Source organism: Schistocerca cancellata, chromosome 7 (assembly GCF_023864275.1).
Source record: "Schistocerca cancellata isolate TAMUIC-IGC-003103 chromosome 7, iqSchCanc2.1, whole genome shotgun sequence".
NCBI classification, from domain to species: domain Eukaryota; kingdom Metazoa; phylum Arthropoda; class Insecta; order Orthoptera; family Acrididae; genus Schistocerca; species Schistocerca cancellata.
In genome coordinates, this window is record NC_064632.1 from 352,369,565 (window position 1) to 352,383,539 (window position 13,975).

The following is a 13,975-nucleotide window of genomic DNA, read 5'->3' on the forward strand; positions in this document are numbered from 1 at the left end:
TTGGAGGAAAGAGTGCCACTTGTATGAATATCAAAAGCTCAGATGGAAACCCAGTTCTCAGCTAAGAAGGGAAAGCAGAAAGGTGGAAGGAGTATATAGAGTGTCTATACAAGGGCGATGTACTTGAGGACAATACTATGGAAATAGAAGAGGACGTTGATGAAGATGAAATGGGAGATATAATACTACGTGAAGAGTTTGACAGAGCACTGAAAGGCCTGAGTCGAAATAAGGCCCCGGGAGTTAGTCCAGTCAAATAGTAGATATACCTTGCAAAAGGTGGGGTAGAAGAGTTTATTTTTTCAACTCGTTCATATGGTTGGAAAGATTAGAAAACCGAGCTTTGCCAACAAAATTTCGCTTGGGAAAACTTTCTGCAGTCAAAAAACTTCGAAAATTTCGGACTTTTTTCAGTTTTTTCTAAATATCTCAGTTTCATTAGCTTCTATCGCTTTCATGTCTAGTTTCTTTTTTAAAGAGCACTAAACGCTCTACAAATTTGATTCTTGCCATTTTTTCTACTCCCAATATCTAAGGCGCTACAGCGCCTCAAAAAATACCAATTTTTCAAATTTTGAGCATAGTGGCAAGATACCTTATTTTTGAACACTATTTTTTCAGTTTCTGTTTGTGTAGTATAAATACATTATACATCATGTTATAAGTTGGAATTTACCACCTCACTTTCATGTACTCAATTTCTCTGTATGCAACATGAGGATTGCTGGGCACCCAACTACTGTGATTCTTACGTCACTACCTGAAGTTCACTATGTGCCATCTCAGCCCTGGTATTTGTAAAACTATAAATATAAAAATACATCATTGAGAGACATAAACACACACACACACACACACACACACACACACACGCACACAAAATAAATTGTCTCAGGAAACTGAACTATTATTAGCTGCAATAGGCAACCTAATTAGGTAGGTAATTATTCTTGTGTATAAAAGCCACACAGTTGACATTAAAAATAAGTAGCTTTATTACAATTACAATGCATTGTCAGTTACTAAAAAATTTTGAGAGGTCTGGGTGTGTAATACTTGTAATATTGCACTTCAGCGCACTTGAGACAGATATGAGCATCACTTCCAACGTTTTGATGTCACCAGAAATACGAGTTACGGATTCAGGGTCTGTACATAGAGTTGATCCCAGATTGACCTCTTCTTTAAACAGCGAGTCAGCCTTAGCAAGTTCATTGGTTTCGTCAGCGGTTTCCTCAACATCCTCCATAACATCTTCTTCACTGTCTTCAAATAAAAATTTTGGCACGTTTTCACAATTGACTCCAATACATTTCTTGCAAATTGAAGAACATTTCAAACCCACTTTTCTGCAGGTGCACGCTCCGCCACAGTTCAGCTTGCATGAGCATGAAACAATGTGAAGAAGTGCTTCAGGTGCTGGATCTTGGCTCATTATAACGGGTATAGGACCGTGGTCACTGTGATTCCAGCCCCATTTCTCAGGAGGTTCCCAGTTTCCCATCCAACTTTGGACTTGTTGGTAAGTCCGCAACGAATGATGTTGCGCAGCATCTTGTGTAGGTGGCAACCGTGCAAGATTCAGTTTGCTTTTTTTTTTTTGCAGACTTGGCGAATAGCTGGTACCGCAAATGGTCTAGTGTGTGGGAACTGCTGACACCTCCACTATACAATGCGATAGTAACCTGTTCTGCTGAAGTTATTATTTCTTCACGGGTAGCAAGTGGTTTATTGAACGTGCAAAGCGCTGAGGTTAGGTGTTAATTTTTCGCAACAATATTGTAGCACTTAATTTTTCCTTGACCAAAAAAAGCAGATGTTGTATCACATCCGCTAAAGGCGTGAATGAACAGAATATATTCACTGTCAAACTTGTAAGATGCAGTGGAAAACCACTTGTCTTCTGCATTTCCTCTTCCTGGCTTTAAGAAAAATAAGTTCTCAATGCCTTGCCCCAAACCGGTCATGAGCAGAAGCAGGTCAACATCTTCTCCTACAATGACAACACTTCCAAAATCTTTGGTACTTGAAATGGCAGCTGTTACAATTATAACGTCAGCATCTTCTTGTGCCTGGTGCACTTCAATGCTACACTCCAGAAATTCCATTTTAAGTCGTGTGTTCAAACGCATCTTGTTTCGTTCGTTGTACAAGAACTCGTCCTGAGGGACTTGGTTCACCATCTCTGATTCAACCACAACGTCAACCGAAGAACGTTGTTTGGACCTACGAATCCTCTCAGCACTCTTTGTGCTACATTTATCTCCCTCACATGGATACCCATCAAATGCAATAGCAAATTGAGATCCAAAATGAGGTTGCAGGTAAGAAACATAGCTTTGGGCTATTGACTTGAAGCAAACATTTCGAGTCCAAGTCACTTTGTGGATAAGGTACCCTCCATCAATGACAAAAAATTTACTCGGTCCACCTGACTTCACATCTTCCACTGGAACGAAGGCATTGTAGAACGAAGATTTTGTTCCTTTTCGCATGCCTTTTTCTGAGAATAGGGACATTGGTTAAGGAGCAAGTTCATATTTCAGAAAGGCGTTTAAGTCTTCTTCACTTTGTTTCATTAAACAAATCCTTTGGAAAAGAGTTAAAGGATCAACAGGAGTAATTTTGTGCTCCCAGCTTTTACAGAATTGAACGCAGAAAGGAGAGTCACAACTTTATCTTTTCTACGGAACTTTACATCGTGAAAATTGTCACCAACTATTCTTTGCTCGAAATTTGAAAAATTGGTATTTTTTGACGCGCTGTAGCGCCTTAGATACTGGGAGTAGAAAAAAATGGTAACAATCAAATTTATAGAGAATTTTGTGCTCATTAAAAAAGAATATGGACGTCAAAGCGACAGGATGAAATGAAACTGAGATATTTTGAAAACACTGAAAACAGTCCGAAATTTTCGAAGTTTTTTGACTGCAGAAAGTTTACCCAAGAGAAATTTTGTTATCAAAACTTGGTTTTCTAACCTTTCCAACAATATGAACGAGTTAAAAAAATAAAATCTTCTACCACACCTTTTGCAAGGTACAGGCTTTTATCTGAGTTTCACTGGACTAAGTAGACAACATTCCATTAGAACTACTGACAGTCTTGGGAGAGCCAGTCCTGACGAAACTGTACCATCTGGTGAGCAAGATGTATGAAACAGGCGAAATACCCTCAGACTTCAAGAAGAATATAATAATTCCAATCCCAAAGAAAGCAGGTATTGACAAATGTGAAAATTACCGAACTATCAGTTTAATAAGACACGGCTGCAAAATACTAACGCGGATTCTTTACAGACGAATGAAAAAACTAGTAGAAGCCGACCTCGGGGAAGATCAGTTTGGATTCCGTAGAAATGTTGGAACACGTGAGGCAATACTGACCCTACGACTTATCTTAGAAACTAGATTAAGGAAAGGCAAACCTACGTTTCTAGCATTTGTAGACTTAGAGAAAGCTTTTGACAATGTTGACTGGAATACGCTCTTTCGAATTCTGAAGGTTGCAGGGGTAAAATACAGGGAGCGAAAGGCTATTTACAATTTGTACAGAAACCAGGTGGCAGTTATAAGAGTCGAGGGGTATGAAAGGGAAGCAGTGGTTGGGAAGGGAGTGAGACAGAGTTGTAGTCTCTCCCCAATGTTATTCAATCTGTATATTGAGCAAGTAGTGAAGGAAACAAAAGAAAAATTCGGAGTAGGTATTAAAATCCATGGAGAAGAAATAAAAACTTTGAGGTTCGCTGATGACATTGTAATTCTGTCAGAGACAGCAAAGGACTTGGAAGAGCAGCTGAATGGAATGGATAGTATCTTGAAAGGAGGGTATAAGATGAACATCAACAAAAGCAAAACGAGGATAATGGAACGTAGCCGAATTAAGTCGGGTGATGCTGAGGGAGTTAGATTAGGAAATGAGACGCTTAAAGTAGTAAATGAGTTCTGCTATTTGGGGAGCAAAATAACTGATGATGGTCGAAGTAGAGAGGATATAAAATGTAGACTGGCAATGGCAAGGAAAGCGTTTCTGAAGAAGAGAAATTTGTTGACATCGAGTATAGATTTAAGTGTCAGGAAGTCAATTCTGAAAGTATTTGTATGGAGTGTAGCCCTGTATGGAAGTGAAACATGGACGATAAATAGTTTAGACAAGAAGAAAATAGAAGCTTTTGAAATGTGGTGATACAGAAGAATGCTGAAGATTAGATGGGTAGATCACATAACTAATGAGGAAGTATTGAATAGGACTGGGGAGAAGCGAAGTTTGTGGCACAACTTGAGTAGAAGAAGGGATCGGTTGGTAGGACATGTGTTGAGGCATCAAGGGATCACCAATTTAGTATTGGAGATCAGCGTGGAGGGTAAAAGTCGTAGAGGGAGACCAAGAGATAAATACGCTAAGCAGATTCAGAAGGATGTAGGTTGCAGTAGGTACTGGGAGATGAAGCAGCTTGCACAGGATAGAGTAGCACGGAGAGCTGCATCAAACCAGTCTCAGGACTGAAGACCACATGATGATGATGACGATTCCCAGTCAGCACTGAACTCTTCGTCATATATTTTTAACATTCTTTTTCTCTAGAATATAACAGCGATAGGTGCCAGGTTGGAGTCCTGGGAAAGAAAAAATTCGTCTCGTCATTTCAGTTTAAACATCCGATATGTCACAGTTGATTGTGCTTCGATGACAATCCAATTAGGTTCTGGGTTCGAATCCCTGTCCAACACAAAGCTTTACCTCACGGCATTTCAAGTAAGTTACTTGTGAAGAAGCAATATTTAACATCTCTCGTAGTTCGTTAACAAGGACAATAGATGCTGGGTAGGAATTCGCGTCCGTTAAAAATGTTTACGTTATGTAATTTAAAGTTGATATTTGCTAACTGATACTGTCTAAAATCGAGGTATATCACTGTCTGTATGCCTAGTCAGGAATGACTGTTAGTTTCCGTCAGTCACGAAGTCTTTGCTTAGTCTGCATGACCTGGGTTTGAATCCATATGCAGAACGAGCCGGTTCGCCATGTCATTTGAAGTTAATGCATATTCTCAACTAGCTGCTCGTGAATAACTTAAATTTTTAATGTCATTTTGTGTTAAATAATAAGTACGGTATGTTATTTTGAAGAGGAAATCATGAATACGACAAATGTACTAAGTGAATTACCTATCTGACGTAATAATGAGAGTGGTAACATTTCATGTATGTCATTTATTGTAATAAATGTGAGCTTACAAGCCTTAAAAACCGTCTTATCTGTGATAAGATGTTCCCTGATATTTGTAGTACCTTGGTATTACTTTACATCTTGAGTTATTGCGATACAGAGCAGTGTTTTCTAGTGGTGACGTGTTGGAACCATTTTCAATAGTCAAACGACTGTACCGAGGGGCGATTAGAGGACCTGCTAGACAGCTGCGCTATGTGGGTTGCATTCGAATCAGTGGAATGCAATTCAGGTCGTTCGGATACTTTTGAGCACGACTGTACCTGTTTTCTGCACATCTTGCAGTTTCGTCTAGTCGTCCTCCGAAACCCTGCAGGTACTTATGAATGCCCCTCTATAACTGTAATTAAGGTAACTGCAAAGGCACTTTTGTCAAGACAAAAAATTTTATTGATAGACAATAAAATAAATCACAAAAATTTCGGGAAAAGACACAAATGGAATAATATCAGCCACTTAGGAATGAAATCAGTAGGAAGTGGATGGAAGCTAAAGTGAAATAGCTGCAGGAAAAAGTATAATAATCGAAAAGGAAATGATCGTCACAACGGCAAAGACAGTATACAGAATATCATCCACAGAATGCCGAAGCTAGCAAAGACAGATTCTACCTATCAGCTTGTGCATCAAAGTTGGTGGAAAGGATAATATGCAGGAGAATGGAAATGAAAACTGAAGATCTTTAGATGATGATCAGTTCTGCTATAGGAAAAGTGAATACACCAGAAATGCACTTCCGACGTTGCATTTGATAATGGAGACAAAACCCAAGAATAGTCAATACACGTCCGTGGGATTTTTCGACCTAAAAACAAAAGGTTTGCCTACGTAGTGCTGCAAGAAATTTGAAAGTCTCGGAAAAATGGATATAAGCTATGGGAAAAGATAGGTAATACGTCGGACAGATGAGATGCTCAGCTAACCCAACATAAGGTGTGACACAGAGAGATATAATAAGTAAGTGACACAGGAATAGTCAGCCGGAGCCTTGTTCTACGTTAGTTGTCCGACGCCATAGAGAGACCATCTTCGCTTGGCGACGACGTGCACTTAATCGCTCCCATCGTATTTCGCTTGTCAGTTCCGCCTGAGTAACAATGATAAAGAACACTTCTAATGATGCCGAGAGACATACATCAATACATTGGACATATATGTTTTGTATATCTTAATCGTAGGAATGCACATATGTTCATTGTATTGTACTAGAAAGTTTTAAACGATAGCACAAGTTAATAGTAAAAAAATATGTTTTATCTGAAAATAAATGATTATAATATGATCTACACTGATGAGACAAAATATTATAGTCACCTGCTTAATACCGTGTTGGTCCAGGATTTGGCACGCAGTACAACAGAGATTCTATATGTCATGCATTTGACAAGTCCTTCACAAGTTTCTGGAAGTATGGGGCGGAAATCGTCTACGAATATGTCACGTAATTCCCATAACTTACGAGCGAGTGATTTGTGCTTGCGGAGGTGGCCCCCCAGTAGCGTCCCAGATGTGTTACATCGGTTTCAGATGAGGCGAATGTGTTGTCCATGCATCAATGTGAGTTCTTTATCATGCTCCCCAAACCACTGCAACGCGATTTACCTGCTGGAAGATACTATCACCGTCGGGGAAGACATCAATCGCGAATGGGTGCAGCTGGTCTGCAGCAATATTTAAGAAGTACCCAGATGTCGTGGTGCTTTCAGTTACTAGGGCAGGTGCTATGGAGGTGAAGGTGAATGCCCCCATAGTATTATGCTTCTCCATTCAACCTGCGTTCCTGGCGAGGTGTATGTTTCGAGTAACCGTTAGGCTGGATGACGGCGTATTCGGTCACGAACATCGATCTGGTGTAACAAAACCGTGATTCATCCGATCAGATGACACAGTGTTTTTTGGTCCACCGTCCAGTCTCAATAATCAAGTACGCACTGCTTTCGTAATTGGCATTGTCGTAGGCGCTACATAGGCATACTTAAGGGTCATCTGATGCGGAATGCCATTTTCAACAATGTGCGCAGAACGACGTGTTCCAAGACATGTGTGCCTGCACCAGTATCGTACGCTGTCATCAGATATGCCGTCCGCCCCAATAGCTGAATGGTCATCATGACGGACAGCCGTCCTAAAATGGTTCAAAACGGCTCTGAGCACTATGGGACATTACTTCTGAGGTCATCAGTCCCGTAGAACTTAGAATTACTTAAACCTAACTAATCTGAGAAGGACATCACACACATCCATGCCAGAGGCAGGATTCGAACCTGCGACCGTAGCTGTCGCGCGGTTCCAGACTGTAGCACCTAGAACCGCTCGGCCACCCCGGTCGGCGCCGTACTACGGGACCCGGGTTCGATTCCCGGCTGAGTCGGGGATTTTCTCCGCTCAGGGACTAGGTGTTGTGTTGTCTTCATCATCATTTCATCCCCATCCGGAGCGCAGGTCGCGCAGTGTGGCTCGAATGTAATAAGACCTGCACCAAGGCGGCCGGACCTGCCCCGTAAGGGGCCTCTCGGCCAATGACGCCAAACGCTCATTTCCAATTCCATCAGATTTGCCACCAGTTGGCGCCTATCCTGCTTTACAGAGTACGCAAGCCTCTGTCCTACACGTTGCGTGATGAGGCGTGGACGTCCAATATATTCTCTCCTCCTACTCGTGGTTTCACCGTTCTTCGACCACTTCCCATGTATTCTCACGATAGTAGAACGCGAGCTGCCCGTTTAGTTGTCTACGAGGTCCTCATTTCCAGTTGTCGGTCCATAACATCCTGACCTTTTTCACAGTCGCTTACGTGAGTAGATTCTTCCATTTTATGGCCAGTATCGTGGCTAGAATGCTTGCCTATTCCTCCTGCTATGCTTACATGCCTTCCACATCGGGTCGAGTGCCAACAAACCACAAAGCGACGTACGGTGTAGAATAAGCAGTAGTCATAATTTGGTCAGTGTATTTACATTCCTGCAGCTGTCGCACGAAATTCTCAAGCGCAATTATGTCATAATTAATTAATGTGACATCAATGCAAAACATACATCACATCACTACAATATGTACAAGAACCACTAGGGAACGATAAGAATGGAACAACGAGAGAGAAGTGTTCCAATTACAAAGGGTATGGAGACAGTGCTGCAGTCTCTCATCCCTAGAGTTCAGTCTGTCCACAGAAAAAGCAAAGATGGAAATAAAGGTAAGGTTCAGGAGTGGGTTTAGAACTAAGTGCGAAAGAGCAGCAACTATCAGTTTCACTAAGGAGACTGCCATCCTTAATGAAAGGGAGGAAAAATGAATAGAACCAGGTGAATAGTATGAACGGTCTAACGAGCAAAGAATATGGATTGAGAGTAAACCAAAGAAAGATGGAAGTAATTGGGCGTAGCAGATAGAGATAAGCGATAAATTGAACATCAAAATTAGGTACGACAAAACAGACATGTTAAAGAATTAGGTTACCTTGTAAACTAAGTTACGCATGATCGATGAAGCAAGGACTATATAACACGAGCACAGCCAAACAGAGAATTCCTCGCTAAAACGTGTCTATTGATACCAAACATAAGGCTAAACATAAGAGAGAAATTTCATAAAATTTACGTCTCGAGCACAGGGATGAATGGAAATGAAACATGAACTGTGGGAAAAACAAAAAGAAGACATTGGAAGCATTTCAGATGTCGTTTTACGGAAGGATCATGAAAATTTAACCCTATAAGCGACAAAATGTGTTATCCAGCATCACAATAAGCAATAAAACTGCTCAATTCATTATGTATTTTTAAGTTCACCGTTGGTTATGGCGCGGTAAATATTCATGCCAATGAGTCAGGAAAACTTATTCTGAAAAAGTTCGAAAAAATCTGCACGAAATTAGCACTGTCATCTTCTATTAATAAACATACTCCCTAAGGTGGAAGACGTTTTCCGAAGGATCAGGGGTTCACAACACGCTTCAGAGCGAGCATTATATCCATATTTGCATCCAATTCCGTATCAGAGACGATTTCGCGACTTTTGTGCAATGCTTCTCCAAGCACAGTGAAACAGTTTATCGTACCTGCCGCATCTGCGCCAAAGGTGTCAGCCACTGGTCCACTTGGCATTGTCTCACCCGATTAATGCCACTTACCGGAATAACGTTAGAAACTGTAGAAATAGCTCCATCATCTGCACATTCTAAAGTTCCTGCATGCTGTTCTGTAACCTTATCATTACACGATCAACCAGAACTACATATGCCATAGAACGATATTCTTATAGATCCAAAATAAATATTCATGTATGTTAATATGATTCCTCTAACTACGCAAACCAATTAAAATCAGTAGATAATGTGCCTATAACATTAAATTGTGTGCATAAATTGTTTTCGCCATGTTGTATACCTACAGTAATCATCCTACGTGTGCACTGTCAGCGAAATTAATTTATGTTATTTCAGCGGCTGGCATTTTCGAGATAACATTAAAACAATACTAACAACAATCACTCAACATTAAAAGAAGCATTTCACAGCATGTTATCATTAAAACTTGATGTAACACTGAACTGAATTTACGACAGTCTATTTGGCTGCGTATACAGCGCGGAATAAAACTAGCTGTAAATATAGTTGCAAACAGCTCCCGTACTGATTTTGTGCTTTATGATGTAGTAAATATTACTGTGAATTCGGCTTATAGTCATTTATATGAGAATATATCAGAAGATTGAATCTACAGCTCTGAGGACGAGTGCCTCAAAGGTCATCGGCAGATATTCATTACCATTACTTACTTGTTAGCTGATATCTCAAGCCTACCAGCTTAGAACCAAATAAATGATTTTCATACTTATCAGAGTACCTATCGTAAATATATTAATACCAACAACATCCATTATTTGTAGTAAATAAAGTAATAAACGACATCTAAGGCTAGTGGTTTACACGCACCAAAACAAGGTTTGCATCAACCCGGTTCCCATAACTCGTGAAGATAGACGTTGACTGTGGATATTGTATCACAGACACAGTCCCTTTGACTGTTCAGAGATGTCACTAAACCCAACCACAGATGCAAAAAACCACGCATGAGCAGCGCCTGTTAGACGGAGGGGATCCGACGGCCGATCAGTTCCAGTCATTCCACCAGGAAGGAGGTACTCGGCTCGTGTTGTTTGTAGTTCAAACCATGCCTGGACGGTCAATACCGCGGTTCGATCGTGTACGCATTGTTACTTTGTACCACGAAGGGCTCTCAACAAGGGAAGTGTCCAGGCGTCTCGGAGTGAACCAAAGCGATGTTGTTAGGACATTGAGGAGATACAGAGAGACAGAAACTATCGACGACATGCATTGCTCAGACCGCCCAAGGCCTACTACTTCAGTGGATAACCGCTACTTACGGATAATGGCTCGGATGAACCCTGGCAGCAACGCCACCATGTTGAACAATGCTTTTCGTGCAGCCACAGGACGTCGTGTTAACGACTCAAACTGTGCGCAATAGGCTGCATAATGCGCAACTTCACTCCCGACGTCCACAGGGAGCTCCATCATTGCAACCACGACACTACGCAGCACGGTACTGATGGGCCCAACAACATGCCGAGTGGACCGTCCAGGATTTGCATTACGTTCTCTTCAATGATGAGTGTCGCATATGCCTTCAACCAGACAGTCGTCGGAGGCGTGTTTGGAGGCCTTAGACACACTGTCCAGCGAGTGCAGGAAGGTGAAGTTTCCCTGCTTTTTTGGGGTGGCATTGTGAGGCCGACGTACGCCGCTGGTGGTCATGGAAGGCGCCGAACGGCTGTGCGATACGTGAATGCCATCCTCCGACCGATAGTGCAACCATATCGGTAGCATATTGGCGAGGCATTCGTCTTCATGGGCGACAATTCGCACTCCCATCCCCCATCGTGCACAGCTTGTGAATGACTTCCTTCAGGATAACGACATCGCTCGACTAGAGTGCTCAGCATGTTCTCCAGATATGAACCCTATCGAACATGCCTGGGATAGAGTGAAAAGGGCTGTTTATGGATGATGTGACCCACCAACTACTTTGAGGGATCTACGCCGAATCGTCGTTGAGGAGTGGGAGAAACTGGACCAAAGTGCCTTGAATAACTTGTGGATAATATGCCACGACGAATACAGGCATGTATCAATGCAAGAGGACATGCTACTGGTTATTAGAGGTACCGGTGTGTACAGCAGTCTGGACCACTACCTCTGAAGGTCTCGCTGTATGGTGGTACAACATGCAATATGCGGTTTTCACGAGCAATAAAAAGGGCGGAAATAATGTTTATGTTGATCTCTATTCCTATTTTCTGTACAGGTTCCAGAATTCTCGGAACCGAGTTGATGCAAAACTTTTTTTATGTATGTATATATTTACGAATGTCACTTAAATGATTAATGGACTGATATCGTACTAGAGGGATCTGTAGCAGGTAAGAACTGTACAGGTCCATAGACGTAAGAACATCGGGCGTCCCAAAGTATTTCCGTCATTACGCACATTCATAAGGCATAATACACTCCTGGAAATGGAAAAAAGAACACATTGACACCGGTGTGTCAGACCCACCATACTTGCTCCGGACACTGCGAGAGGGCTGTACAAACAATGATCACACGCACGGCACAGCGGACACACCAGGAACCGCGGTGTTGGCCGTCGAATGGCGCTAGCTGCGCAGCATTTGTGTACCGCCGCCGTCAGTGTCAGCCAGTTTGCCGTGGCATACGGAGCTCCATCGCAGTCTTTAACACTGGTAGCATGCCGCGACAGCGTGGACGTGAACCGTATGTGCAGTTGACGGACTTTGAGCGAGGGCGTATAGTGGGCATGCGGGAGGCCGGGTCGACATACCGGCGAATTGCTCAACACGTGGGGCGTGAGGTCTCCACAGTACATCGATGTTGTCGCCAGTGGTCGGCGGAAGGTGCACGTGCCCGTCGACCTGGGACCGGACCGCAGCGACGCACGGATGCACGCCAAGACCGTAGGATCCTACGCAGTGCCGTAGGGGACCGCACCGCCACTTCCCAGCAAATTAGGGACACTGTTGCTCCTGGGGTATCGGCGAGGACCATTCGCAACCGTCTCCATGAAGCTGGGCTACGGTCCCGCACACCGTTAGGCCGTCTTCCGCTCACGCCCCAACATCGTGCAGCCCGCCTCCAGTGGTGTCGCGACAGGCGTGAATGGAGGGACGAATGGAGACGTGTCGTCTTCAGCGATGAGAGTCGCTTCTGCCTTGGTGCCAATGATGGTCGTATGCGTGTTTGGCGCCGTGCAGGTGAGCGCCACAATCAGGACTGCATACGACCGAGGCACACAGGGCCAACACCCGGCATCATGGTGTGGGGAGCGATCTCCTACACTGGCCGTACACCACTGGTGATCGTCGAGGGGACACTGAATAGTGCACGGTACATCCAAACCGTCATCGAACCCATCGTTCTACCATTCCTAGACCGGCAAGGGAACTTGCTGTTCCAACAGGACAATGCACGTCCGCATGTATCCCGTGCCACCCAACGTGCTCTAGAAGGTGTAAGTCAACTACCCTGGCCAGCAAGATCTCCGGATCTGTCCCCCATTGAGCATGTTTGGGACTGGATGAAGCGTCGTCTCACGCGGTCTGCACGTCCAGCACAAACGCTGGTCCAACTGAGGCGCCAGGTGGAAATGGCATGGCAAGCCGTTCCACAGGACTACATTCAGCATCTCTACGATCGTCTCCATGGGAGAATAGCAGCCTGCATTGCTGCGAAAGGTGGATATACACTGTACTAGTGCCGACATTGTGCATGCTCTGTTGCCTGTGTCTATGTGCCTGTGGTTCTGTCAGTGTGATCATGTGATGTATCTGACCCCAGGAATGTGTCAATAAAGTTTCTCCTTCCTGGGACAATGAATTCATGGTGTTCTTATTTCAATTTCCAGGAGTGTATATGCCCCATAGACAAATACTTTTTATCTTGAATTGTATGTAACATACTCAAGTTTTGTGTACATACTACTACTTTGTTTTTTTAACAGGGTCAAGTGACGCAATAACAGCGGAATCGGAATCTTTTTGCTGACGACATTTACTCAAACTGGGAGACAACCCAATGTGTCCTCTGGTAACACGAGGCACAATCGTCAAAAACACTGTAGAGAAAATTCCAGACGGCATTCCGTACACGGCCACCAGTTGTTAAATGCCTCAAGATGTGGTATGCGATGCTTACGGAAACAGATAGTGTCTGCCATCTCCCTATAACGGGCAGGTGTGGACCTAGTGTGCAGACAGTTCAGTCAGTGAGAGACACTTCGTGAAAAGTCTCAAGAAATTCATCTGGGTGTTTCTCTGGACTGTTTTTGGTGACTGTGTTTCGTGATACCAGAGGGCACATTGGGCTTTCACCTGATATGAGTACATGTTCTTTCAAATGGTGTAAAGTTCCGCTGTTGCTGCGTCACTGGTCGCTGTAACAGACAAAGGAACAGAAAGTATATCGTACACAAAAACTTGAATGTGTCACATGAAATTCAAGATAAAAATTATTTGTCCACGTGTGATATTTTATGCCTTATGAATGTTTGTAATCAGGGGAAGACTTCTGGGACACCCATTGTATTTAACAAGTAATCGGGCCAAATCTTGGAATTTTTAACATCGTGCAGCCCTGTCAGCAACTGTGATAATTGAACATGTAACACGTCAGCTTCAGTTGCAAATAGAAACCAATCTTTACCTAGGT